This window comes from Procambarus clarkii, chromosome 79 (genome assembly GCF_040958095.1).
Source record: "Procambarus clarkii isolate CNS0578487 chromosome 79, FALCON_Pclarkii_2.0, whole genome shotgun sequence".
Lineage (NCBI taxonomy): Eukaryota > Metazoa > Arthropoda > Malacostraca > Decapoda > Cambaridae > Procambarus > Procambarus clarkii.
The window spans coordinates 2,326,386-2,352,460 of record NC_091228.1 but is presented as its reverse complement, the minus strand read 5'-3'; the positions used below and the strand labels follow the sequence as shown (position 1 = coordinate 2,352,460).

Genomic DNA, 26,075 nt, shown 5'->3' with positions numbered 1-26,075 from the left:
CGTACTTTCTCTCTCACTCACGTACTTACTCACTCGCTCACGTACTTACTCTCTCACTCGCTCACGTACTTACTCACTCACGTACTTACTCTCACTCACTCACTCACGTACTTACTCTCTCACTCACTCACGTACTCACGTACTTATTGTTACGCTTAACATCGCCGATTGATGCGCCTCTTCCCGTTGGTCAAGAGTCATACTCCCTATGTATATGAGTAGAAAGCATACCGTATTTATTTTACAATGTAAACATGGAGACAAGAAACCGATTTTTGGATTTATAACTTTTTAATAGCCTAGTCAGTTGACAAGATGACAAACATTGCCCAACCCAATGTAGAAAATCCCGCCAAAAATCAGACACAGCGACACCAAGTTACTCGGATGAAGGAGAGGAGGTGATTGGTCACATGCAAATAGAAGTGACCAATGAGGTGTTGACCTGATGTCACGTGATACGGCGAGAGCACCTGATTGGCTCAGGCAGCGGGCGGGCGCCATTGCACTCTGTAGTGTCGCAAGGATAGGCCGCTACGTGGTCAGCTCGGCTAAAATCGAGAATTTGGCGAGGCTAACCCTCAAGAGAGACCGTGTGAAGCTTCCCGGGATAGTTCCTGAAGACGAGGACCTAAAAGCAGTAGCAACGGTGAGCTGGGATCGCCCGAGTTAGTACTTGAGAACTGGGTCGAGGAACATCCTCTGCGCGACCAGAAAATGGCATGCAATTCGGGTCTACAGTTATCGCCAACCAGGAAGATCAGGCGGCTGGTGTGGGGGAGGACAGAGTGCCATAGAGCGCCGCGTACGAGGACGAAGTAGGAAGCCCTAGCCCCGGGAGACTAGCCAGGTGAAGCAAGAGGTGTGACTAGCCTCTATAGTAACCACCTTCATCAGAGCTGAGCGGCGAGGGCAGCTTCCAGGTAGAGCATCAATCTCTTCTCTTCCTTTTCTTGCTAGCATCTTCAAGGACTGTATATTAGTGCTTTCAGTGCGGTATGATGGCTATAAATATGTTGGCATTTTATGTATTGAGATTGTGATACTGACCATAGTAAGGATTAAGATTTATATATATATATATATATATATATATATATATATATATGTGTATATATATATATATATATATATATATATATATATATATATATATATATATATATTATATATATGATTTAGGACGAAGAATTCACCTAATTTTTTTGATAGATTTGAGATTGAAGGTCGTGATAGCCTAGTGTCAGAAATTATAAATATATATCAAGTAACAGTGCTCAAGCTTCTTAGAAGATTAATATTTTTTGCAGTTTCATGCAGTAACTATTTAGAGAATTATTTAAGTCATATTGGAAGCACTAAACAGTGTCTGATTAATTTGTGATTAAATAAATTCAAAAATTCTTCCGGTTATTAGGCGGAGAGTTGCCAGATGGCGCTTGATTTTCAGCCTTGCCAGACCTTTACGGTTGATTTACATGATTATTTCTCCAGTAATTAATAGTCCCTTATTTTATTATGGTGGTTAAATGTCCACTCTCCATTGCTCTAGCTGCTTATCTACTGAACCGACCATACACAAGTAGCAGAACACGTTTATACAGATCTATCACTGGGAAACGGGATTTATTTTACATTTACGTGTGGAAGTAGCTAATGTATTCCACGTGGAGGTCCGAGGCTGCGTAAGGACGGGGAGTAAACGTGGTGGTGTGTCAGAACATCGTGGGTCAGGCCAGACTGTATGGCCATGTCGTGAGAAACGGAATACCATCAGTAACACCCTCTTCAAGGTTCACAGCACGGCTTCCCAGGCATAGTGTTCCAGGGAGGGGTGGGTGGTTGAGCCTGCTCTGTACAGGGGACTGCCGACACGCAAGAATGGCGCTGTTCACATAGTTGTTTAGGAGTAGAGTTGTGGGCACTGGGCGTCAGGGTCTGAGTACCCCAACCTCATCCGTGAGGGTACCGGTAAACTGTTCCGGAATGAGCAGACGGTATGAGGGAACATTTTTTCTTTTTATATAATAAAATACAATATAAATCATGTATACATACATTTTACAAGGCAATACTACATTACATATACAGTAGTATAATTCTCAGTAAACAAGTGTTTCATATTATCAGAGCATGAACTATAAACCCCTAAATGTTATACTTATTTTTCTTTAAATGATTTACAATTTTAGAGATTATATTTACATTAATTTACAGGAGAAATTATTACATTTATGTATATTTATATAATTCTCAGTAAACCAATTTTCCATATCATCACCGAGCATGAGCCGTAAACCCCAAATGTTATACCTGATCCTACCTCGCAAGAACTTCAATATTTTGTCTACTGAGTAACCCTCCTGCTTGCCTATCCCCACACAGTAACCCTCCTGCCTGCCTATCCACACACAGTAACCCTCCTGCCTGCCTATCCTCACACAGTAACCCTCCTGCCTGCCTATCCCCACACAGTAACCCTCCTGCCTGCCTATCCACACACAGTAACCCTCCTGCCTGCCTATCCTCACACAGTAACCCTCCTGCCTGCCTATCCTCACACAGTAACCCTCCTGCCTGCCTATCCACACACAGTAACCCTCCTGCCTGCCTATCCTCACACAGTAACCCTCCTGCCTGCCTATCCACACACAGTAACCCTCCTGCCTGCCTATCCACACACAGTAACCCTCCTGCCTGCCTATCCCCACACAGTAACCCTCCTGCCTGTCTATCCACACACAGTAACCCTCCTGCCTGCCTATCCACACACAGTAACCCTCCTGCCTGCCTATCCACACACAGTAACCCTCCTGCCTGCCTATCCTCACACAGTAACCCTCCTGCCTGCCTATCCACACACAGTAACCCTCCTGCCTGCCTATCCACACACAGTAACCCTCCTGCCTGCCTATCCTCACACAGTAACCCTCCTGCCTGCCTATCCACACACAGTAACCCTCCTGCCTGTCTATCCACACACAGTAACCCTCCTGCCTGCCTATCCACACACAGTAACCCTCCTGCCTGCCTATCCACACACAGTAACCCTCCTGCCTGCCTATCCTCACACAGTAACCCTCCTGCCTGCCTATCCACACACAGTAACCTTCCTGCCTGTCTATCCACACACAGTAACCCTCCTGCCTGCCTATCCACACACAGTAGCCTTCCTGCCTGCCTATCCACACACAGTAACCCTCCTGCCTGCCTATCCACACACAGTAACCCTCCTGCCTGCCTATCCACACACAGTAACCTTCCTGCCTGTCTATCCACACACAGTAACCCTCCTGCCTGCCTATCCACACACAGTAGCCTTCCTGCCTGCCTATCCACACACAGTAACCCTCCTGCCTGCCTATCCACACACAAAAAATGTAATCAGAAAGTAGCATAATTATTGTATTCTTAATTTTCTTGCCTTTTATGTCAATTTGAAACATTAAAAACCTCATTAACTCCACTCTAATACTTGGTCCACATAAACCTTTAAGAGTGTCTCTAATCCAGTTTACAAGAACAATTTTCTGCTTACAGAAATAAAATATATGCATATTCTCAATTTTAATACATTGGTCACTTTTTTATTAATACATTAGGTACATCTGCATTTGTGCAGCTACCCTAGACTATATAAAGGGGAGTACAGTGTGTCAAAAGCTAGCTACGTGATGCTAAAAATCCCCATCACACAGGATGGTTAGTCATACAGAGGCAGGTGATAAGTAGTCTGCACTGACAGACTCTGGTTTCGTTATGAGGATATCATGAGCACAAGAGTGAATAAGGTAGCAGTGATAATTAAAGTCCCCATCTCGCAGGATGGTTAGTCATACAGAGCCATATGTTTAGTAGGGGAAATTTTGGGTACACTGTGAGGATATCTTCAAGAACACGAGAGGTAATAAAAGTAATTGCAAAGCTCCAGGTACCTCATGCCAACTGGTCTGAAAGGTCTAATAACTGGGCATTCGGTGATGTAGTGTGGGAGATCATGCCGTAGTTCCTGCTCACAGAGTTTGCACCTGGAGTGCTCAGGATTGGGAGATCCGTCACCTATAGCCACCTGCCACAGGTAACGGTAACCCAACCTGATCCTGGCAACCACTGTGTCGCCCAGTCTGGTGGACGTTTTGTGCTGCCCATCTTCTTGGTTATCTTGAGAGGATTTCGGGGCTTTAGTGTCCCCGCGGCCCGGTCCTCTACCAGGCCTCCACCCCCAGGAAGCAGCCCGTGACAGCTGACTAACTCCCAGGTACCTATTTACTGCTAGGTAACAGGGGCATCAGGGTGAATTAGGTCATTTATAATTGGTAGTATGAGGTTCTTGCTGTCGATCTTCCAGGAGAAGTTTTCGATTGTTTGAAGAGCAGACTTTGAATCTCAAAATATTATTCCTCCAATGTTTTTCACACCTATTGTTGTCCTTAATACCTATCATCATGGAAACTCTCCTCTACTTCACCCTGCCTTGGCCAGGGGACCCCAACCCGTCCTCCTAATAGAGCGTCGCATTTTTACGTATACTTTACTTACACTAAAATTGTCGTATTAGAAAATGGTAACAGCTCGCGAAATGGACATACTGTCCCGTTTTCTGTTTTGGGGCCTCTGGTAGGTTAGGATAAGGGCACAGTACGACAATTTCTTGACGTTGGGAAACCTTAGGAGGACGGAATGGGGACTGAGTGCCTTCGAGAGTTGGCTGAAGTTCCAAGTCGTGGCACGAATGCACGAATAGTGCATTCGTGACAGCAAGGGGTGTGCATCCACTCACTCCCTTATTTACTCTCGGTCTCTTACTCACTCGCTCAATTACTTATTCACTCGCTTAGTTACTCACTTATTTACTTAGGACCGCTTAATAATGCGTGCTGGTGTTAAGTAACGAAGTAATTTCATTACTCGTCTTCGTGAAACGCGCTATATAAATAATTACTGTATCTATTTTAAATAACTTAGTTATTTTAACTCGGCGGGAGAATTACCGACTGATTATTATGATACTGGTGAGATTAGGCCTAACCACTCGACCCACTCTGCAGTGGGAAGAACTTAATTACATGTAGGAATTAGAAGGAAACATTTCTAAGAGTTAGTTAAATTTAACTTCACTGGTGTTATTAGTGTAAACTTGTTAAATTTAATAGAATTCAGCTTTGGATATGTTATGGTAAATTTATATAAATTTTGTTGGATCTGATAATAAATTAGGTTTAAATTAGGCTAGATATAACTTAGTTACATTAGTAAAATTTATATTTTCTTGTGTTATGATTAGGGTGAATTTGGATGAATTTGGTGGAATTTACTTAAATAATTAGGATAAAATTGGTAAAAATTTAGATGGGATAGGTTAAATTTTGTTAAATTTAGTATAATTAAACTTTAGTTGTGTTAAGCTAAGTTAGATTAAATGTAGTAAAAAATAGCTTTAGTTTTTAGGTAAAGTTAGGCTAGATCAGGTTAGGTTAGGTTGGGTTCGACTAGGCTAGGCCAACATATATTATTATTATTATAAATGGTTAGAGACTCAGTTGACACTCTTTCTTGGTTACGGGGTTCAAGACTGAGAAAGTATACTTTTTCTCTTCCCTGCACTCATTTACACGCGTATAGAGTCAGTCCCTTACCCCCCTGTGCACCCGTCAGAACACAATGACCTCAGCAACTCCCCGAGGGTCTCACGAGGCTAGCACTCTGCCCCCAGAGGGTGGGTAGTAGAACAATAGCGGACACGGTGATTACATGCGACGATCATGGTCACTATGTTTCTCCAGTAATTATCGGGGTAATTAATCACCTACACGCAGTGCCGAAGGAAAATACCTCAGCGTTCCTTACTCCAAAGTAGCTCCACTACATTTTTTTATATTATTAACAAGCTTAGGTGTATACAGCAATGTGCTGCTACCTAGTACATATGAAAGATTACACAGTGTAGGTCAAAAACTAGCTATAGGTTCATCTAATATCCCCATTTCACAGAATGGTTAGTCATACATGGACTCAGGGGAAATGTAAGGCTGATCTATTGGCCCCCACTAGCAAAATCTGGGAACAGCACTAGAATATCTTCCAATATTCCTTAGTGTATGAAGTAATTTCCGAGCTCACAGTACCTCATACCATTTGGTCTGAAGACACTAGACGTGAGGCTACGCTCTCTGATCTCCCCAAATTTGTCTCTTCTCCCTCAGTGGTTAATATGTTATTACTTGCGTTTTCAAATAGGAGAGACGTGGCTTAGATTGGAATGGAGGTTAACAAACAGCGTTTACAATTAACAAATACAAAAATACAAATACAAATATTTATTCAGGTAAAGTACATACATACAAGGTGAAATACAAAAGTTGATGGATTTATAGATAGAGCTAGAACATACAATGCCTAAAGCCACTATTACGCAAAGCGTTTCGGGCAGGAAAAACTTAAATGACTAAAGCTTAATACTAACTTAGATTAAAGTATAAATTGTGTTGTGAAAAAATCAGATATAAATAAAAAAAAAGGGGGTGGGGAACATGGCAGAAAAAAAGCAAAAATACAATTTGGTCAACAAAAAGCATTGTTAAAAATCGTAGACATGGGTTGACATTTAGGGGTGAGGTAGGTTACAGTGAGTTAATTAGGTGGTACTTAGTTTTTATCTTAAACTGGTTGGGAGAGGTACAGTCTTTAACATGATTGGGAAGGTCATTCCACATTCTGGGTCCCTTGATTTGTAAAGCATTTCTAGTTTGACTAAGTCGTACTCTTGGAATATCAAATAGGTATTTGTTTCTGGTGTGGTGCTCATGGGATCTGTTACAACCTTCTAGGAAGCTTTTAAGGTTAGGATTGACATTACAGTTCAGCGTTTTATATATATAAAATACACATGAGAGGATGTGTAGTGACTTAATATCTAACATATTCAGAGATTTGAGTAAGGGTACCGAGTGATGTCTGGGGCCAGAGTTAGAGATTGTCCTAATAGCAGCTTTGTGTTGGGTAATTAGAGGACGTAAATGATTTTGGGTAGTAGAACCCCAAGCACAAATACCATAGTTGAGATAAGGATAGATGAGGGAGTAATAGTGTCACAGTAAAAAACATTTACTGAGAAAATATGCATACCTGGAATAGTTGAGTGCCTCTGCTAGCCCCATTTAATTTTAAATCCCTTAACCACTCGACCATCACGACTGGACAAAAGAGAATGGTAGCCGAGGCTAATTCCCCATCCTCCCGCCGGCCCTCTGATGGTAATCTTGGGCATGGTATTTTGGAACCATGCCGAAGGAGGAACACAAATGCGATTTGTGTTCCTCACGTGTGCCCTAAAGAATGAGGTGATTTGATAAAATACCATGCCCAAGATTACCATCAGAGTGCCGGCGGGAGGATGGGGAATTAGCCTCGGTTACCATCCTCTTTTGTCCGGTCGTGATGGTCGAGTGGTTAAGGGATCCTGTACATCAGTTGCAGAGTGCTTCTGGCAGTATGGGTTCGAGTCACTTCTGGGGTGTGAGTTTTCAGTTATATATATATATATATATATATATATATATATATATATATATATATATATATATATATATATATATAACTGAAAACTCACGGTCAGGATTGGTATATATATATATATATATACATATATATATATATATATATATATATATATATATATATATATATATATATATATATATATATGTATATATATATATATATGAGGGTACTTTGTGAGGGTACCACCTCTGGTGCCAATGTGGGGACCCATAGCCTCGGAGAAGAAAATAAAAAGTATTCAGAGGAGACCTTGTGGTTTCTCACTGAACACTAATATTATCTTCTCCTACCACCCCCATTCTTTTGTATATACACATATATATTTACTTTATTTGAACTTTGTTACAAAAAAGGAGTTACATATGGGTTACAAAGATGGTTATCATAGGTTGTCGAGTTCCTCCAGCTCCTCAGATGGCGGGCAGGAACCCTGGATGCAGTGCGCATTTCCCCTCTGTATCGCCACACTGAGGCGCTGGAAAAGAAAGCTTGCAGCTCTTGGGTCCCTTGTTGTTTCAATGAGCCTAGACCCCAGTTCCTTCAAAAAACTGGTAGCACTTTTACCCCAGGCGCCGAGTGTCTCAGAAGCAATGGGGACAAAATTGTAGTGGTGATCCAGTTCTCTATACTTACGGGATTTGGCTGCTTCCCTGTGGGTGGCAGCGCCACCTGGTTGTGCAACACTGAGGTTAATGTAGGTGTTAGCCAGGGTTGATACGCATGTGTAGTCCCATACCAACTGCTTGCCATTCTTCCAGGGGTTCACTGTGATTCCATCCGGGCGACCAATAAGAGCATCAGAGTTACGGGGCGTTAGGTAACGGGGCTCTCTTTCAGCTGGGCATCCAGCTGTGGTGAGGCTCCTCTTGATGATGTCGTTAACTTCACTGTGCCTCGAGTGCCATCCCCCTGTGCTTTGGCAGAGTAGGCCATGGTGGCCGTACCTGTCAGCCACCACCTCGCCGCAAATACACCTATATCTGGTGTGGATTGGGGCAGCAAGGCGGAGGGCCACAGCAATTCGGAGGGCGTGTGGTGTGAGACGTGTGCCAGTTGCCGACATTGGGGTTGCTAACAGGAAATCCCCTGCATGTGGTGCTGCTACTGCTGTGAGGCGAGCAATGTCGTGTTGTGTTGTTGCAGCACCCAGGCACTCTGCAGCAACTTGGTCTACAATGGGGCCATCCCAGCTGGATTGCTTGTGGGCTTTTGGGGATGGTGGTTGAGGTGATTGGCCTGCACGAGAGGCCCACTCTGTGGCACAGCGTGTAAAATTGGGATCATGTACACCTGCCAGCTGATGTAAGTGGGCAGGTAGAATTTCCTTCACAAGGTCGTCGGATGCTGATAAGGAGGACAGGAAGGCTGGAACAGCGATTTGCGTTGCTGTTCGAACTCCGAGGCCCCCAAGTCTTACGGGAAGAGAGGCTTGTTTCCACTGTAGGTCATCGAGAGAGAGGTTAGGGGCTTTTTCTAGCATTGATTTCAGTATATATATATATATATATATATATATATATATATATATATATATATATATATATATATATATATATATATATATATATATATATATATATATATATATATATATATATATATATATATATATATATGCAATTGACGATCACAAAACACTGATCATTTTATGCGGAAAATCCACAGAGAAATATGAAATGAGGTGAACGTTTCGGCTTGTTAAAGCCTAACTCTAGCTTTAACAAGCCGAAACGTTCACCTCATTTCATATTTCTCTGTGGATTTTCCGCATAAAATGATCAGTGTTTTGTGATCGTCAATTGCATATATATATATATATATATATATATATATTATTAAATATGACCGAAAAAGTAAGATTAATAATTCTAACACGAATTTTCTCAATCTTTCGTACATTATGCTTCACTGTTGGAGGTAAATCAAAAATCACTTCTCCAAAATTCATTTTTATTTCTAGTCTGACGCGACACGGGCGCGTTTCGTAAAACTTATTACATTTTCAAAGACTTCACAAATACACAACTGATTAAAACTTGCGTTTCCCTGATTTTATATCTACATTTGAGTGAGGTGGGAAGGGTGATGTGGCATTACATTTGAGTGAGGTGGGAAGGATGATGTGGCATTAACACAAGACAGAACACTAGAGGATATTAATAGGGTATTAAAAGTATCAACACAAGACAGAACACGAAACAATGGGTATTGAATAGAAGTGTTTGTAGAAAGCCTATTGGTCCATATTTCTTGATGCTTCTATATTGGAGCGGAGTCTTGAGGTGGGTAGAATATAGTTGTGCAATAATTGGCTGTTGATTGCTGGTGTTGACTTCTTGATGTGTAGTGCCTCGCAAACGTCAAGCCGCCTGCTGTCGCTGTATCTATCGATGATTTCTGTGTTGTTTACTAGGATTTCTCTGGCGATGGTTTGGTTATGGGAAGAGATTATATGTTCCTTAATGGAGCCCTGTTGTTTATGCATCGTTAAACGCCTAGAAAGAGATGTTGTTGTCTTGCCTATATACTGGTTTTTTTGGAGCTTACAGTCCCCAAGTGGGCATTTGAAGGCATAGACGACGTTAGTCTCTTTTAAAGCGTTCTGTTTCGTGTCTGGAGAGTTTCTCATGAGTAGGCTGGCCGTTTTTCTGGTTTTATAGTAAATCGTCAGTTGTATCCTCTGATTTTTGTCTGTAGGGATAACGTTTCTATTAACAATATCTTTCAGGACCCTTTCCTCTGTTTTATGAGCTGTGGAAAAGAAGTTCCTGTAAAATAGTCTAATAGGGGGTATAGGTGTTGTGTTAGTTTTAATCAGTTGTGTATTTGTGAAGTCTTTGAAAATGTAATAAGTTTTACGAAACGCGCCCGTGTCGCGTCAGACTAGAAATAAAAATGAATTTTGGAGAAGTGATTTTTGATTTACCTCCAACAGTGAAGCATAATGTACGAAAGATTGAGAAAATTCGTGTTAGAATTATTAATCTTACTTTTTCGGTCATATTTAATAATATATGTCTACAGGAAAGACTGCTACCAAAATATACTAATATATATATATATATATATATATATGCTGGCACATAAAATTATTTTTTTAAATAAAATCCTATCGGCTCCCTTTGGAATATCTAATCAAGAGCAGCTGCTGACAGTTCCCACAGCTGCACGGAGCTCCCTGTAGTCAGCTCTGCCTTCATGACGTCACTGCTCCCTCAGGTGATCCCTGACGTCATCCTCCTCTTCTTCACACCCATAATATCGTGGATGTCGTGCACAACACTCACTAGGCTCCTCTTCCAATATCTTCGTCCCTTTGGAAGCATTAAGGGGAGTGGACATGTCCTCGGAGAGGTCCACCGTCAATAACAGCATCGTATTAAGGTGTAGTCGCTTCGCGGGGTGTACCACCTTCCTCGGTAGCCTCGGATCAATGCCAAGTGCACTAATTGACTGCCACGGTTATCTGGTTATCTTGAGGTTATCTTGAGATGATTTCGGGGCTTTTAGTGTCCCCGCGGCCCGGTCCTCGACCAGGCCTCCACCCCCAGGAAGCAGCCCGTGACAGCTGACTAACACCCAGGTACCTATTTTACTGCTAGGTAACAGGGGCATAGGGTGAAAGAAACTCTGCCCATTGTTTCTCGCCGGCGCCTGGGATCGAACCCAGGACCACAGGATCACAAGTCCTGCGTGCTGTCCGTTCGGCCGACCGGCTCCCCACCGTTGAAGAGTATATGTCTGTCACCACTGGTTGAGTCAGCCTTGATCATATGCAATATCGCTGTTTATATACTTTGTTATTATGGATTAATCTGCAAATGAACGGTAAACAATGTCAGTTTATTCAGTTGGGTCATTGGCCACTTAAGAGTGGCTTTTAGATAATCAATATATTGGCTCACAAATAGTTACTGTATATTGGTTCGCAAATACTTACTGTATATTGGTTCGCAAATAGTTACTGAATGTTGGTTCACAAATTGTTACTGTATAATGGTTCACAAATAGTTACTGTATATTGGTTCACAAATAGTTACTGTATATTGGTTCACAAATAGTTACTGTATATTTGTGTTCATTACCTACATATCAGCCTATAGATACTCAGGACTATTAATGGCTTTCATCATAGACAAAAGTTAAATAAAGCACTCTCTCTTACCAGTCGTCCTGTTGAATGTTTACAAGCCTATCCCACTGTGGCTTCTTCCTGTAGATCTACTCCAAGGCATACCACCTCATCATACTGACTCTCGAGCTAGTCACAGCTGCCTCCAGGACATCAAACAGATATAGGATGTTTTTCCGCCTTGTCGTTGACTTCGGGCATGCTGTGGTGATCCAGTACCACTCAGCTGATTCTATTTTCTTACTCCATAAGGTTTCCAGACGCTCCATAGGTGATTAGAGTACTGTCGCCTTATGCAGGCGATGAGTCACAATAACGTGGCTAAAGTATGTTGACCAGACCACACACTAGAATGTGAAGGGACGACGACGTTTCGGTCCGTCCTGGACCATTCTCAAGTCGATTGTTCATTCACAATCATTGTTGTTCATTGTCAAGTCATTCACAATCGACTTGAGAATGGTCCAGGACGGACCGAAACGTCGTCGTCCCTTCACCTTCTAGTGTGTGGTCTGGTCTACTGTCGCCTTCTACCTCCAGGCTCAACTCGCCACGTGATTCGCCGTTCAGGTTGATTTTCACAGGAGTTCTGGCGTCACACCCGTTCCTTACTGAGTCTCGTAGGTCGGTGAGCTGAGCTCCAATCCTTCAGCCCAGCACGGCGCCTGCTGATGATGTCACAGAAAGATTAATGTTGATTGGCTGGGCCACTAGCCACTCACCTCTTTCGTTATAGAATCTTAAGGCCTGCGTAGATGCCTCGAGAGGTTTCCCGGATGTTCCGCCCGTCGCTCGGCGCCATTTTGTTGTCCTCTTTTTTTTTTTTCCCCTCCAACCTTTATAGTCCAAATAAATATAGTCCAAGACAGACCTTCTGTCTGGAAACGCTATCCTTGTCCACCTTATATATTCCCCTCAGTATCATGTAAGTTGTGATCATATCCCCCTCTGTTCCTTCTATTCTCTACGGTTGTGAGATTTAGTTCCATTAGCCTGTGTTCGTAGCCTAACCCTCTTAGCTCTGGCACCAGTCTTGTTACTAACTTTTGTACTTTTTAAATTTTGCCTTTGTTTCACACGATGCAGATTCAACACCAGCGATGCATATTCCAGTATTGGTCAAAGAGATGCTGTGTAGATTGACTTGAAGGAGCCCTGAATCAGGTTCCTAAAGGATGTTCTTATATTTGCCAGCGTTGCATATGCTGCCGATGTTTTCCTGTTTATGTGTGCCTCCAGTGTGAGTGTCGGAATTATATCCACTTCCAGATCCTTTTTTCTGATTCCTGTAGCTGCTTTTTCCGTATGGTGTAGATCCGTTTTGGTCTCCTCTTTCCAGTTCTCATCCTCATTACCTTACACGTGTTGGGATTGAACTCCAGCAGCCATTTTTCTGACCATTAATTTGTCAAGGTCCTCTTGAAACTTTCTGCCGTTCTCATCTGTTTTCACGTTCCCCATTCAGGCGTTTGGGCGCCTGACAGCTGGGTGGATAGCGCTTCGGATTCGTAGTACTGAGGTTCCGGGTTCGATTCCCGGTGGAGGCGGAGACAATTGGGCAAAATGTTTCTTTCACCCTGATGCCCTTGTTACCTAGCAGTAAATAGGTACCTGGGAGTTAGACAGCTGCTACGGGCTGCTTCCTGGGGGTGTGTGTAACAGAAAGGAGGCCTGGTCGAGGACCGGGCCGCGGAGACGCTAAACCCCGAAATTATCTCAAAATAACCTCAAGAAGATAACCTCATAAGCTTTGCAACATCTACAAACATTGACGTGTCTGACTGAGCTCACTCAGTCGGGTAGTTCGTTCACATAAATTAGGAACAGCAGCGGCCCCAGGAGAGAGCCTTGTGGGACCCCACTTGTTACATTGCACCAGTTTGAAACCTCCTCTCTGACTGTGACTCTCTGGTCTCTGTCCTTCAGGTACTCCCTCACCCAGTCTAGTGTTTTCCCAGTTATCCCAACCTGTTTCTCCATGTTCAACAGTCCTTCATGGGGAGGTGTCAAATACCTCTTGATAGTCTAGAAAAATACAGTCTACCCAGCCTTCGTATTCCTGTTTTATTTTAGTGACCTTGTCATAAAACTCAATCAGGTTTGTCAGGCACGATTTTCCATTTCTGAATCCATGTTAATTTTTTGTCACAAAGTCGATCTTCCCAAGATGGTCCACCATTCTCGACATGAGGGGCCTCGTAGCCTGGTGGATAGCGCGCAGGACTCGTAATTCTGTGGCGCGGGTTCGATTCCCGCACGAGGCAGAAACAAATGGGCAAAGTTTCTTTCACCCTGAATGCCCCTGTTACCTAGCAGTAAATAGGTACCTGGGTGTTGGTAAGCTGTCACGGGCTGCTTCCTGGGGGTGGAGGCCTGGTCTAGGACCGGGCCGCGGGGACACTAAAGCCCCGAAATCATCTCAAGATAACCTCAAGATGGTTACTGTCTCCAGCACTTTACAAAGAACACTTGTCAATGACACTGGTCTGTAGTTTAGTACGGGAGTCGGTCGGCCGAGTGGACAGCACGCTAGACTTGTGATCCTGTGGTCCCGGGTTCGATCCCAGGCGCCGGCGAGAAACAATGGGCAGAGTTTCTTTCACCCTATGCCCCTGTTACCTAGCAGTGAAATAGGTACCTGGGTGTTGGTCAGCTGTCACGGGCTGCTTCCTGGGGGTGGAGGCCTGGTCGAGGACCGGGTCGCGGGGACACTAAAGCCCCGAAATCATCTCAAGATAACCTCTCAAGATAACCTCCTTTCTATCTCCATTTTTGAATATTGGGACTATGTTTGCCCCTTTTTCCAGACATCTGAGAGACTTCCTGCCAGAGGGGTTTTATTAAAAATTTTAGACAATGGACGCCAGAGTGCTTCTGCAGCGTCACTAACCTTCCATGGTGAGGTAAGGTCTGGCCCCATTGATTTTGTCACGTATAGTTCCCCCCTGGAATTGTTCTCGCCTCTTCCACTGAGACTACAATGCCATATAGTTATTTGTTCTGGCCGTTCATCTTACAACCTTGGTCTCCACAATGGTGCTAATGTAAAGACGTCCTGAAATATTTCGTGGAGATCCTCGCATATCTCCTTATCATTTTCTGTGAGAGCTGCCTCTTGTTTCCTCAATCTGAGTACGTAGTCTCTCACTGTTGTCTTTATTCCTATGTGAGTATAAATCAAGAGTGGTTGATTCTTAACTTTTGCAGCAATGTACAAATGGCCTTCAGCTTCTTTCTTAAATTCGGGTGTATTCATTCCTTGTTCTCTTTAGTGCCTCTCTATTGTTCTATGTTCCCATTTCTCTGTACTTTTTCCAAGCTGTTTTGTTTCTTCTTCGTTTACTTTCCCTGCATCGCCTATTGATCCTGGGGTATATTTGACTGTTTTCCATCCTCCTTTTTCTTGGGCGGTGTGAACTGTTCCGTTGTCTCGGGACATTTCCTTGTAGTCAATTCCATCATCTTGTTTACTGTCTTTTCTTTCATTTGTCTTTCCCATTGCGTTTTCTGCAGGAAGTCCCTTATCCTTATCCAGGGGGGGCCCGTAGCCTGGTGGATAGCGCGCAGGACTCGTAATTCTGTGGCGCGGGTTCGATTCCCGCAGGAGGCAGAAACAAATGGGCAAAGTTTCTTTCACCCTATGCCCCTGTTACCTAGCAGTGAAATAGGTACCTGGGTGTTGGTCAGCTGTCACGGGCTGCTTCCTGGGGGTGGAGGCCTTGTCGAGGACTGGGCCGCGGGGACACTAAAGCCCCGAAATCATCTCAAGATAACCTCAAGATAACCTTTGCCGGTCGGCCGAGCGGACAGCACGCCGATCCTGTGGTCCTGGGTTCGATCCCAGGCGCCGGGGAGAAACAATGGGCAAAGTTTCTTTCACCCTGAATGCCCCTGTTACCTAGCAGTAAATAGGTACCTGGGAGTTAGTCAGCTGTCACGGGCTGCTTCCTGGGGGTGGAGGCCTTGTCGAGGACTGGGCCGCGGGGACACTAAAAAGCCCCGAAATCATCTCAAGATAACCTCAAGATATCCTGTTGTAGTCCCCACGTCTGTAATCAGATAACCCTTCTTCAACGGGTTCCTTTCTGTAACCAATTCCTTCAACTCCACTATGTATTCAAGCATGGCAGTGCAGTGGTCGCTTGCTCTTAGAGGCATCTCATACTCTATTGTTTCAACATCTGCTTCATTTAGGTTAAACACCAAGTCTAGAGGTGTTTTCCTGATCAACCAGGCTGTGATTTATACGTCAGGCTGCGAGCAGCCGCGTCCAACCGCCTGGTTGACCAGTCCAGCAACGAGGAGGCCTGGGCGATGACCGGGCCGAGGGGACACTAAGCCCCGAAACCATCACAAGGTAACCACAAGATAAGAGTGTTGCTGGTAGATCGTCTCCTCTCACGTATCTTGCTGATTCTGTGACATGTTGCTTTAAGAAGTTTGTCTGCCGTGTCTACCAGTTTTGCTCTCCATGTCTCCTCACCCCCGCGGGGATCCTTATTTATCCAGTCTATTTTCCCCTGTGGTTGAAGTCCCTCAGTACTAGGGACTTCAGCTCTTGTTCCCGCTGCTGCCGTGGCTGCCTTTTCCATCAGCTTTAGACAAGTCTTACTGCACCTGTCGTGTTCTTCCCTAAGCCTTGTATTGTTTGGTGAGGGATCCCTACCCTGGAAACACAAACCGAAACTGTCTCTATTTTCCGCTTGTTACAACTTGTAATAAAGTTGTTACATCTTGGCTTAATGTGTTTATGACGTATTAGAACGTTGTTACAACTTGTAATAAAGTTGTTACATTTTGGCTTAACGTGTTTATGACGTATTAGAACGTTGTTACAACTTGTAATAAAGTTGTTACATCTTGGCTTAACGTGTTTATGACGTATTAGAACGTTGTTACAACTTGTAATAAAGTTGTTACATTTTGGCTTAACGTGTTTATGACGTATTAGAACGTTGTTACAACTTGTAATAAAGTTGTTACATCTTGGCTTAACGTGTTTATGACGTATTAGAACGTTGTTACAACTTGCTATATTGGTTGTTATAACTGGTTAGGAGGTGTTAAAACTTGTTCGAACGTTGTACCAACGTCGTAGTTTCGGTGTGTGTTTGGCGGGTACTATCTTGGCGTCTCCCACTGGTGATGTTCCTAGTATACACTCCTGTTGGTCGTTTGTACTCACCTAGTTGTACTCACCTAGTTGTGGTCGCGTGCGTTGAGCTCCGGCTCTTTTGACCCCGGCACCCTGAGGGTTATCTTGAGATTTTGAGGTTATCTTGAGATGATTTCTGGGCTTTAGTGTCCCCGCGGCCCGGTCCTCGACCAGGCCTCCACCCCCAGGAAGCAGCCCGTGACAGCTGACTAACACCCAGGTACCTACTTTACTGCTAGGTAACAGGGGCATAGGGTGAAAGAAACTCTGTCCAATGTTTCTCGCCGGCGCCTGGGATCGAACCCAGGACCACAGGATCACAAGTCCAGCGTGCTGTCCGCTCGGCCGACCGGCTCCCCCATGAGGAGGATTCGAACCCCACAGCCACTTGGTACCCCGGAGCGTGAGGGTGTGGATGGGGTGGGAGAGTGTGGGTGGGGTGGGAGGGATAAGGAATGGTGGGGTGGGGTGGGAGAGGTAAATAATACCCCCCACGGGAGCAGGTTGTCGACTCCCACACCTGGGTGATGGGAGCGCGGCCCAGGAAGCTTCCTGTGAGAACCGGGGGCCAGATTCACGAAGCAGTGACGCAAGCACTTACGAACCTGTCCATCTTCTCTCAATCTTTGGCGGCTTTGTTTACAATTATTAAACAGTTAATGAGCTCGGAAGCACCAGGAGGCTGTTTATAACAATAACAACAGTTGATTGGCAAGTTTTCATGCTTGTAAACTGTTTAATAAATGTAACCAAAGCTGACAAATATTGAGGAAAGATGTACACGTTCGTAAGTGCTTGCGTAACTGCTTCGTGAATCTGGCCCCAGGTTCGTAAGTGCTTGCGTAATTGCTTCATGAATCTGGCCCAGGTTCGTAAGTGCTTGCGGAACTGCTTCGTGAATCTGGCCCCAGGTTCGTAAGTGCTTGCGTAATTGCTTCGTGAATCTGGCCCCAGGTTCGTAAGTGCTTGCGTAATTGCTTCATGAATCTGGCCCAGGTTCGTAAGTGCTTGCGGAACTGCTTCGTGAATCTGGCCCCAGGTTCTTAAGTTCTTGCGTAACTGCTTCGTGAATCTGGCCCCAGGTTCTTAAGTGCTTGCGGAACTGCTTCGTGAATCTGGCCCCAGGTTCTTAAGTGCTTGCGTAACTGCTTCGTGAATCTGGCCCCAGGTTCTTAAGTACTTGCGTAACTGCTTCGTGAATCTGGCTCCTGGAGGTAGGGAAGCTGGAACCCATTCTTCAGTTTAGACAGTACCTATTGTGACTGGTGTCAATAGTCACGATTTTTTTGTTGAGATATATAGAAGAGTTGTTACATTCTTGTAGAGCCACAAGTACGCGTAGCGTTTCGGGCAAGTCCTTAATCCTATGGTCCCTGGAATACGATCCCCTGCCGCGAAGAATCGTTTTTTTTTTTTTTTTTTTTTTTTTTTTTAATTAATTAAAAATTAATTTTTTTTTAATTCGTACATTCTTAGCGTTTAGATAGTAGCACGACTAGTAAGGAGTTCTTTTAAAATAAATGAAGCTAAAGCACAAACTTAAATATTTCCTAGGCCTAGTATAGTACACATATGGACTATGTTAGGGCAAAGATAGTGAATGTTAGGCCAGTCTGAGGGCGTCACGGGGTGATGGTGGTGGATGTACCACTATCATCATCATCCACTATCATCCTCACACCACTATCATCATCATCATCATTATTATCATCATTACCCTCCTTCCACCCCCACACTGACCGCCCCACCCCCACACCGACGGCCCCACCCCCACACCGACCGTCCCCCACCCACAAGGGGGGGGGGGGCTTACTGGGTCTCCAGGTCACGGCTGACTGTTCACTCACCGCGAGTTTTCCCAAGACATTCCCCATTTTTTATCAGACTTCATTCCGTCATTTGTTGAGCTCCTCAGCCTTTGATCTATCGTTTGTTGAGCTCCTCAGCCTTTGATCTATCGTTTGTTGAGCTCCTCAACCTTTTATCTATAGTTTGTTGAGCTCCTCAGCCTTTTATCTATGGTTTGTTGAGCTCCTCAGCCTTTTATCTATCGTTTGTTGAGCTCCTCAGCCTTTGATCTATCGTTTGTTGAGCTCCTCAGCCTTTTATCTATAGTTTGTTGAGCTCCTCAGCCTTTGATCTATCGTTTGTTGAGCTCCTCAGCCTTTTATCTATCGTTTGTTGAGCTCCTCAGCCTTTGATCTATCGTTTGTTGAGCTCCTCATCCTTTTATCTATAGTTTGTTGAGCTCCTCAGCCTTTGATCTATCGTTTGTTGAGCTCCTCAGCCTTTTATCTATCGTTTGTTGAGCTCCTCAGCCTTTGATCTATCGTTTGTTGAGCTCCTCAGCCTTTTATCTATCGTTTGTTGAGCTCCTCAGCCTTTGATCTATCGTTTGTTGAGCTCCTCAGCCTTTTATCTATCGTTTGTTGAGCTCCTCAGCCTTTTATCTATAGTTTGTTGAGCTCCTCAGCCTTTGATCTATCGTTTGTTGAGCTCCTCAACCTTTTATCTATCGTTTGTTGAGCTCCTCAGCCTTTTATCTATCGTTTGTTGAGCTCCTCAGCCTTTTATCTATAGTTTGTTGAGCTCCTCAGCCTTTTATCTATTGTTTGTTGAGCTCATCAGCCTTTTATCTATTGTTTGTTGAGCTCCTCAGCCTTTTATCTATAGTTTGTTGAGCTCCTCAGCCTTTTATCTATCGTTTGTTGAGCTCCTCAGCCTTTTATCTATAGTTTGTTGAGCTCCTCAGCCTTTTATCTATCGTTTGTTGAGCTCCTCAGTCTTTGATCTATCGTTTGTTGAGCTCCTCAGCTTTTTATCTATCGTTTGTTGAGCTCCTCAGCCTTTGATCTATCGTTTGTTGAGCTCCTCAGCCTTTTATCTATCGTTTGTTGAGCTCCTCAGCCTTTTATCTATAGTTTGTTGAGCTCCTCAGCCTTTGATCTATCGTTTGTTGAGCTCCTCAACCTTTTATCTATCGTTTGTTGAGCTCCTCAGCCTTTTATCTATAGTTTGTTGAGCTCCTCAGCCTTTGATCTATCGTTTGTTGAGCTCCTCAACCTTTTATCTATCGTTTGTTGAGCTCCTCAGCCTTTTATCTATAGTTTGTTGAGCTCCTCAGCCTTTGATCTATCGTTTGTTGAGCTCCTCAGCCTTTTATCTATAGTTTGTTGAGCTCCTCAGCCTTTTATCTATCGTTTGTTGAGCTCCTCAGCCTTTTATCTATAGTTTGTTGAGCTCCTCAGCCTTTTATCTATTGTTTGTTGAGCTCCTCAGCCTTTTATCTATAGTTTGTTGAGCTCCTCAGCCTTTTATCTATCGTTTGTTGAGCTCCTTAGCCTTTTATCTATAGTTTGTTGAGCTCCTCAGCCTTTTATCTATTGTTTGTTGAGCTCCTCAGCCTTTTATCTATCGTTTGTTGAGCTCCTTAGCCTTTTATCTGTAGTTTATTGAGCTCCTCAGCCTTTTATCTATTGTTTGTTGAGCTCCTCAGCCTTTTATCTATAGTTTGTTGAGCTCCTCAGCCTTTTATCTATTGTTTGTTGAGCTCCTCAGCCTTTTATCTATAGTTTGTTGAGCTCCTCAGCCTTTTATCTATAGTTTGTTGAGCTCCTCAGCCTTTTATCTATTGTTTGTTGAGCTCCTCAGCCTTTTATCTATCGTTTGTTGATCTCCTCAGTCTTTTATCTATCTATTAGTTATTGATAAAGCCAACCAAACTGCTCGTAAGACTTTCTTTAGTTTGAAAAAGAAAGAAAAATTCAATATTTAGAATACAATTATTCTGCCATTTCATGATGATTTCAATGACATTCCTAAATTACTCAAACAATTTAATATCAATGTAGCAGCTAGGAATGTTGATATAAGAAAAAAAATAAAAAATTCCCCCGATAGTAATCTTGAGGTTATCTTGAAATGATTTCGGGGCTTAGCGTCCCCGCGGCCCGGTCGTCGACTAGGCCTCTTTTTTTTTGTTACACATCCCCAGGAAGCAGCCCGTAGCAGCTGTCTTAACTACCAGGTACCTATTTACTGCTAGGTGAATAGGAGCATGAGGGTGAAAGAAACGCTGCCCATTTGTTTCCGCCTCTGCCAGGGATCGAACCCGGAACCTTAGAACAAATCCCGAGCGCAGGCCACTCAGCTATCAGGCCCCTTTTAGTTGCAGTGGATATGTGTATACAATTCCAATGTGAAGATTGTAATACGTTGCCAAACAGGTTAACATCTTGAGCTGAGAATAAAAGAACTAATAGAGTATAAGAACAGGTTAAGAGTCCAATGCATTATTTGTTCACTTAAGGGATAGTAACCATTCAATTGACTGGTTTAATTCATGCAAAATTGTGGAGTGGAAATCAGTTACTGAAAAAAATATTATTGAGTCAATATTATTGAATCATAATATTATTGAGTTATAATGTTATTGAATCATAATATTATTGAGTTATAATATTATTGAATCATAATATTATTGAGTTATAATATTATTGAATCATAATATTATTGAGTTATAATATTATTGAATCATAATATTATTGAGTTATAATATTATTGAATCATAATATTATTGAGTTATAATATTATTGAATCATAATATTATTGAGTTATAATATTATTGAATCATAATATTATTGAGTTATAATATTATTGAATCATTATATTATTGAATCATAATATTATTGAATCATAATATTATTGAATCATAATATTATTGAATCATAATATTATTGAGTCATTATATTATTGAATCATAAAATCACTGAATTAGATAATATTAATGGCAGCCCTGGGTTATATAAATTAGATAACTTTTTAAATTGATAATATTTGTGAAAGGTATGAGAATAGTGTATGAATGAAGGAATACCAAGTTAATATCTACATAATTATCTCACCTCCACTAATCGATGTTCTAGCTTATGGTTGTTTGTCTAGACCGGTGCAGTTAGGTATATAATTCCCAAACTCTTATGTCAGCCTTCTGTATTTCCTCTATGATGTGTAGAAACACGAAAACGTTCCGAACGTTGGTTCCCGTTTCCCAGTGGATACTTATATATATATATATATATATATATATATATATATATATATATATATATATATATGTCGTACCTAGTAGCCAGAACTCACTTTTCAGCCTACAATGCAAGGCCCGATTTGCCTAATAAGCCAAGTTTTCATGAATTAATATATTTTCTCTAATTTTTATCTTATGAAATGATAAAGCAACCCATTTCATTATGTAAGAGGTCAATTTTTTTTATTGGAGTTAAAATTAACGTAGATATATGACCGAACCTAACCAACCCTACCTAACCTAACCTAACCTAACCTTTATAGGTTAGGTTAGGTTAGGTAGCCGAAAAAGTTAGGTTAGGTTAGGTTAGGTAGGTTAGGTAGTCGAAAAGCAATTAATTCATGAAAACTTGGCTTATTAGGCAAATCGGGCCTTGCATAGTAGGCTCAGAAGTGAGTTCTGGCTACTAGGTACGACATATATATATATATATATATATATATATATATATATATATATATATATATATATATATATATATATATATATATATATATATATATATATATATATGTATGTATGTATATATATAATATATATATATATATATATATATATATATATATATATATATATATATATATATGTATGTATGTATATATATAATATATATATATATATATATATATATATATATATATATATATATATATATATATATATATATATATATATATGCGAACAAGCCTGAATGGTCCCCAGGACATATGCAACTGAAAACTCACACCCCAGAAGTGACTCGAACCCATACTCCCAGAAGCAACGCAACTGGTATGTACAAGACGCCTTAATCCACTTGACCATCACGACCGGACAAAATGAGGTGATAGCCGAGGCTATATGAACCACCCCACCGCCGGCACTCGGATAGTTATCTTGGGCATAGCATTTTACCAAATCACCTCATTCTTTGGGGCACACGTGAGGAACACAAATGCGAACAAGCCTTGTAGGCGGGCAGGCGTCTTGTACATACCAGTTGCGTTGCTTCTGGGAGTATGGGTTCGAGTCACTTCTGGGGTGTGAGTTTTCAGTTATATATATATATATATATATATAATATATATATATTATATATATATGTATTATATATATATATTATATATATATATATATTTATATAAATATATATATATATATATATTTATATATATATATATATATATATATATATATATATATATATATATAATATATATATATTATATATATATATGTATTATATATATATATTATATATATATATATTTATATATATATATATATATATATATATATATATATATATTTATATATATATATATATATATTTATATATATATATATATATATATTACAAATGAAAGAAAACAAAGGGGTAGTAGCTCTGGTGCAAGTGTAGGGACCCATAGCCTCGGAGAAGAAAATAATGAGTACTCATATATATTAGTATATTTTGGTAGCAGTCTTTTTTGTAATCATATGTTGTTAAATATGACCGAAAAAGTAAGATTAATAATTCTAACACGAATTTTCTCAATATTTCTTATGGTTCTTTTCACTGTTGATGGTAATTGAAAAATCAGTTCTTCAAAATTCATTTTTATTTCTAGTCTGACGCGACACTTGAACGCGTTTCGTAATAACTTATTACATTTTCAAAGACTTTAGTTTACACACACAACTATAACCTGCAAACACTAAACAGAGTTTAAACAGCTTTGATTTTATACCTGCATTTGGGTGAGGTGATATGTTACAACAATTTTGGATGAGGTGAAAACAAATTTTCAACACAAGACAGAACACGAAACAATGGGTATAATATTTTGTAAGTTAAAGGGAAGAATGGAAGTAACTACAAAGGGCCTATTGGCCCATATTTCTTTATGCTTCTATATTGGTGCGGAGTCTTGAAGTGGGTAGAATTCTACCTACTGGGCTCTTTCATGTGTACAGTTGAAACTGTGTACGGAGTCAGCCTCCACCACATCACTGCCTAGTGCATTCCATTTGTTAACTACTCTGACACTGAAAAAGTTCTTTCTAACGTCCCTGTGGCTCATTTGGGTACTCGGGTTCCACCTGTTCCTCTTGTTCGCATTCCACCCGTGTTAAACAGTTTATCCTTATCTTCCCTGTCAATTCCTCTGAGAATTTTGTAGGTTGTGATCATGTCTCCCTTTACTCTTCTGTCTTCCAGTGTCGTGAGGTGCATCTCACGCAGCCTTTCCTCGTAACTCATGCCTCTTAGTTCTGGGACTAGCCTAGTGGCATACCTCTGAACTTTTTCTTGTGCTTGACAAGGTACGGGATCCATGCTGGGGCCGCATACTCCAGGATTGGTCTTACATATGTGGTATACAAGGTTCTGAATATGTGTGTGTGTGTGTGTGTGTGTGTGTGTGTGTGTGTGTGTGTGTGTGTGTGTGTGTGTGTGTGTGTGTGTGTGTGTGTGTGTGTGTGTGTGTGTGTGTGTGTGTGTGTGTGTGTGTGTGTGTGTGTGTGTGTGTGTGTTTACTAGTTGTGTTTTTACGGGGGTTGAGCTTTGCTCTTTCGGCCCGCCTCTCAACTGTCAATCAACTGTTTACTAACTACATTTTTTTTTTTTCCACACCACACACACACACACCCCAGGAAGCAGCCCGTGACAGCTGACTAACTCCCAGGTACCTATTTACTGCTAGGTAACAGGGGCATTCAGGGTGAAAGAAACTTTGCCCATTTGGAACTAACGGTTCTGGCATCCACCGCCACCTTTTCACTTGTTCAACCCGTCTATTGCTGTTTGCAAAAGAGAACTTTCAACTATTTTTTTAACACCATTGTTTCCTTATCTTGAATTTATGACCTCTTGTTCTTGAAGTTGCAGGTGTCAAGAATTCCTCTTTGCTAATTGTGTAGATTCCTGTTAGTATTTTGTATGTAGTGATCATATCGCCTCCTTTATTAATAATAATTATAATGAGAAAATACGTAGGAGCAGTGTTGTGGGGTTCGAACCTACGCGGTGGGTGTTCCCAGGCACTCGCTTCTAGCCACTAGACAACGACATGGTAATAAGGATTGTAACCTGGAGTTCTACTGAACCCACAAGGGTTCTTGTGGGTTCAAGAACCATGTCGTGGTGTAGTCGCTAGAAGTGTATGCGAGGGAACACCCACTCGTCCTCAGACCAAGACCATTCCATCCAGCGGTCGACCCCACATACGCATACATAAATTTTTACATGCTGCTCATTCAAAACAAGAATTTTCACAAATATAAATTAATATTATAATATATTAACATATTGTGCATATATAGACATAGGTTAGGTTAGGTGTTTAGGTTCTGTTGGCGATTATTTGTATTTGTAGTACGTGGATGAAGCATTTACAGCTTCACTTCAGTTGTGGTTCGAACACAAGTCGTCAGTGAAGCACTTGTTCCGGAAGTGCTCGGACGTCATCAGTTGTGAGTCTTGTGTAAACCGTTTTTCATTCATAAACAGCTGGGGGTTTGGCGGGTGGATGGAATGAACTTTGGCCTTTGTTTATGAGGACGGGCTGCTCACCGCATAGGCTCGAATCCTCATCACTGCTCCTACGGATTTTCTCAGTGAGGCAGTCACGTTAGTGTGATTACTTCTGTGGAATAATAATAATAATAATAATAATAATAATAATAATAATAGTAATAATTCATTGTGTCTGGGGACAGGCAGACAGTTTATTCATGCAGTATATCGAGACTCAATCAGCTGGTGTACAGATTCTTGGGGCTACTAGGCTTTATCAAATCAACACTTGAAACTGTGTATGGAGTCAGCCTCCACCACATCACTGCCTAATGCATTCCATCTGTTAACTACTCTGACATTGAACAAATTTTTTCTGATGTCTCTGTGGCTCATTTGGGTACAAAGTTTCAACATGTGTCCCCTTGTTCGTGTCCCACCCGTGTTAAACAATTTGTCTTTGTCCACCCTGTCAATTCACCTGATAATTTTGTAGGTGGTTATCATGTCTCCCCTTACTCTTCTGTTTTCCAGGGACGTGAGGATTAGCTCCTTTAGCCTTTCCTCGTAGTTTATACCTCTCTGTCCGGGACTAGTTTGATGGCATACTTCTGAATCTTCTCTAGCTTTGTCTTTGACTCCGCTTGTAGTCTCTGTCTAT

At 41.8% G+C, this 26,075-nt stretch overlaps 2 protein-coding genes across 2 annotated transcripts in view; both read left to right on the top strand.

Moving 5' to 3' along the window:
* Positions 1–26,075, top strand: part of LOC138357621 (uncharacterized) — a 46,655-nt gene that overhangs the window by 11,204 nt on the left and 9,376 nt on the right. The gene's annotated exons all lie outside the window — the stretch shown is intronic.
* Cen (cerebellar degeneration-related protein 2-like) overlaps positions 560–26,075 on the top strand; it is a 621,507-nt gene continuing 595,991 nt past the window's right edge. Inside the window, exon 1 of the mRNA XM_069314440.1 lies at positions 560–923. The gene's annotated coding sequence lies outside the window, so the exon portion shown is untranslated. The remainder of the gene's footprint in view (positions 924–26,075) is intronic.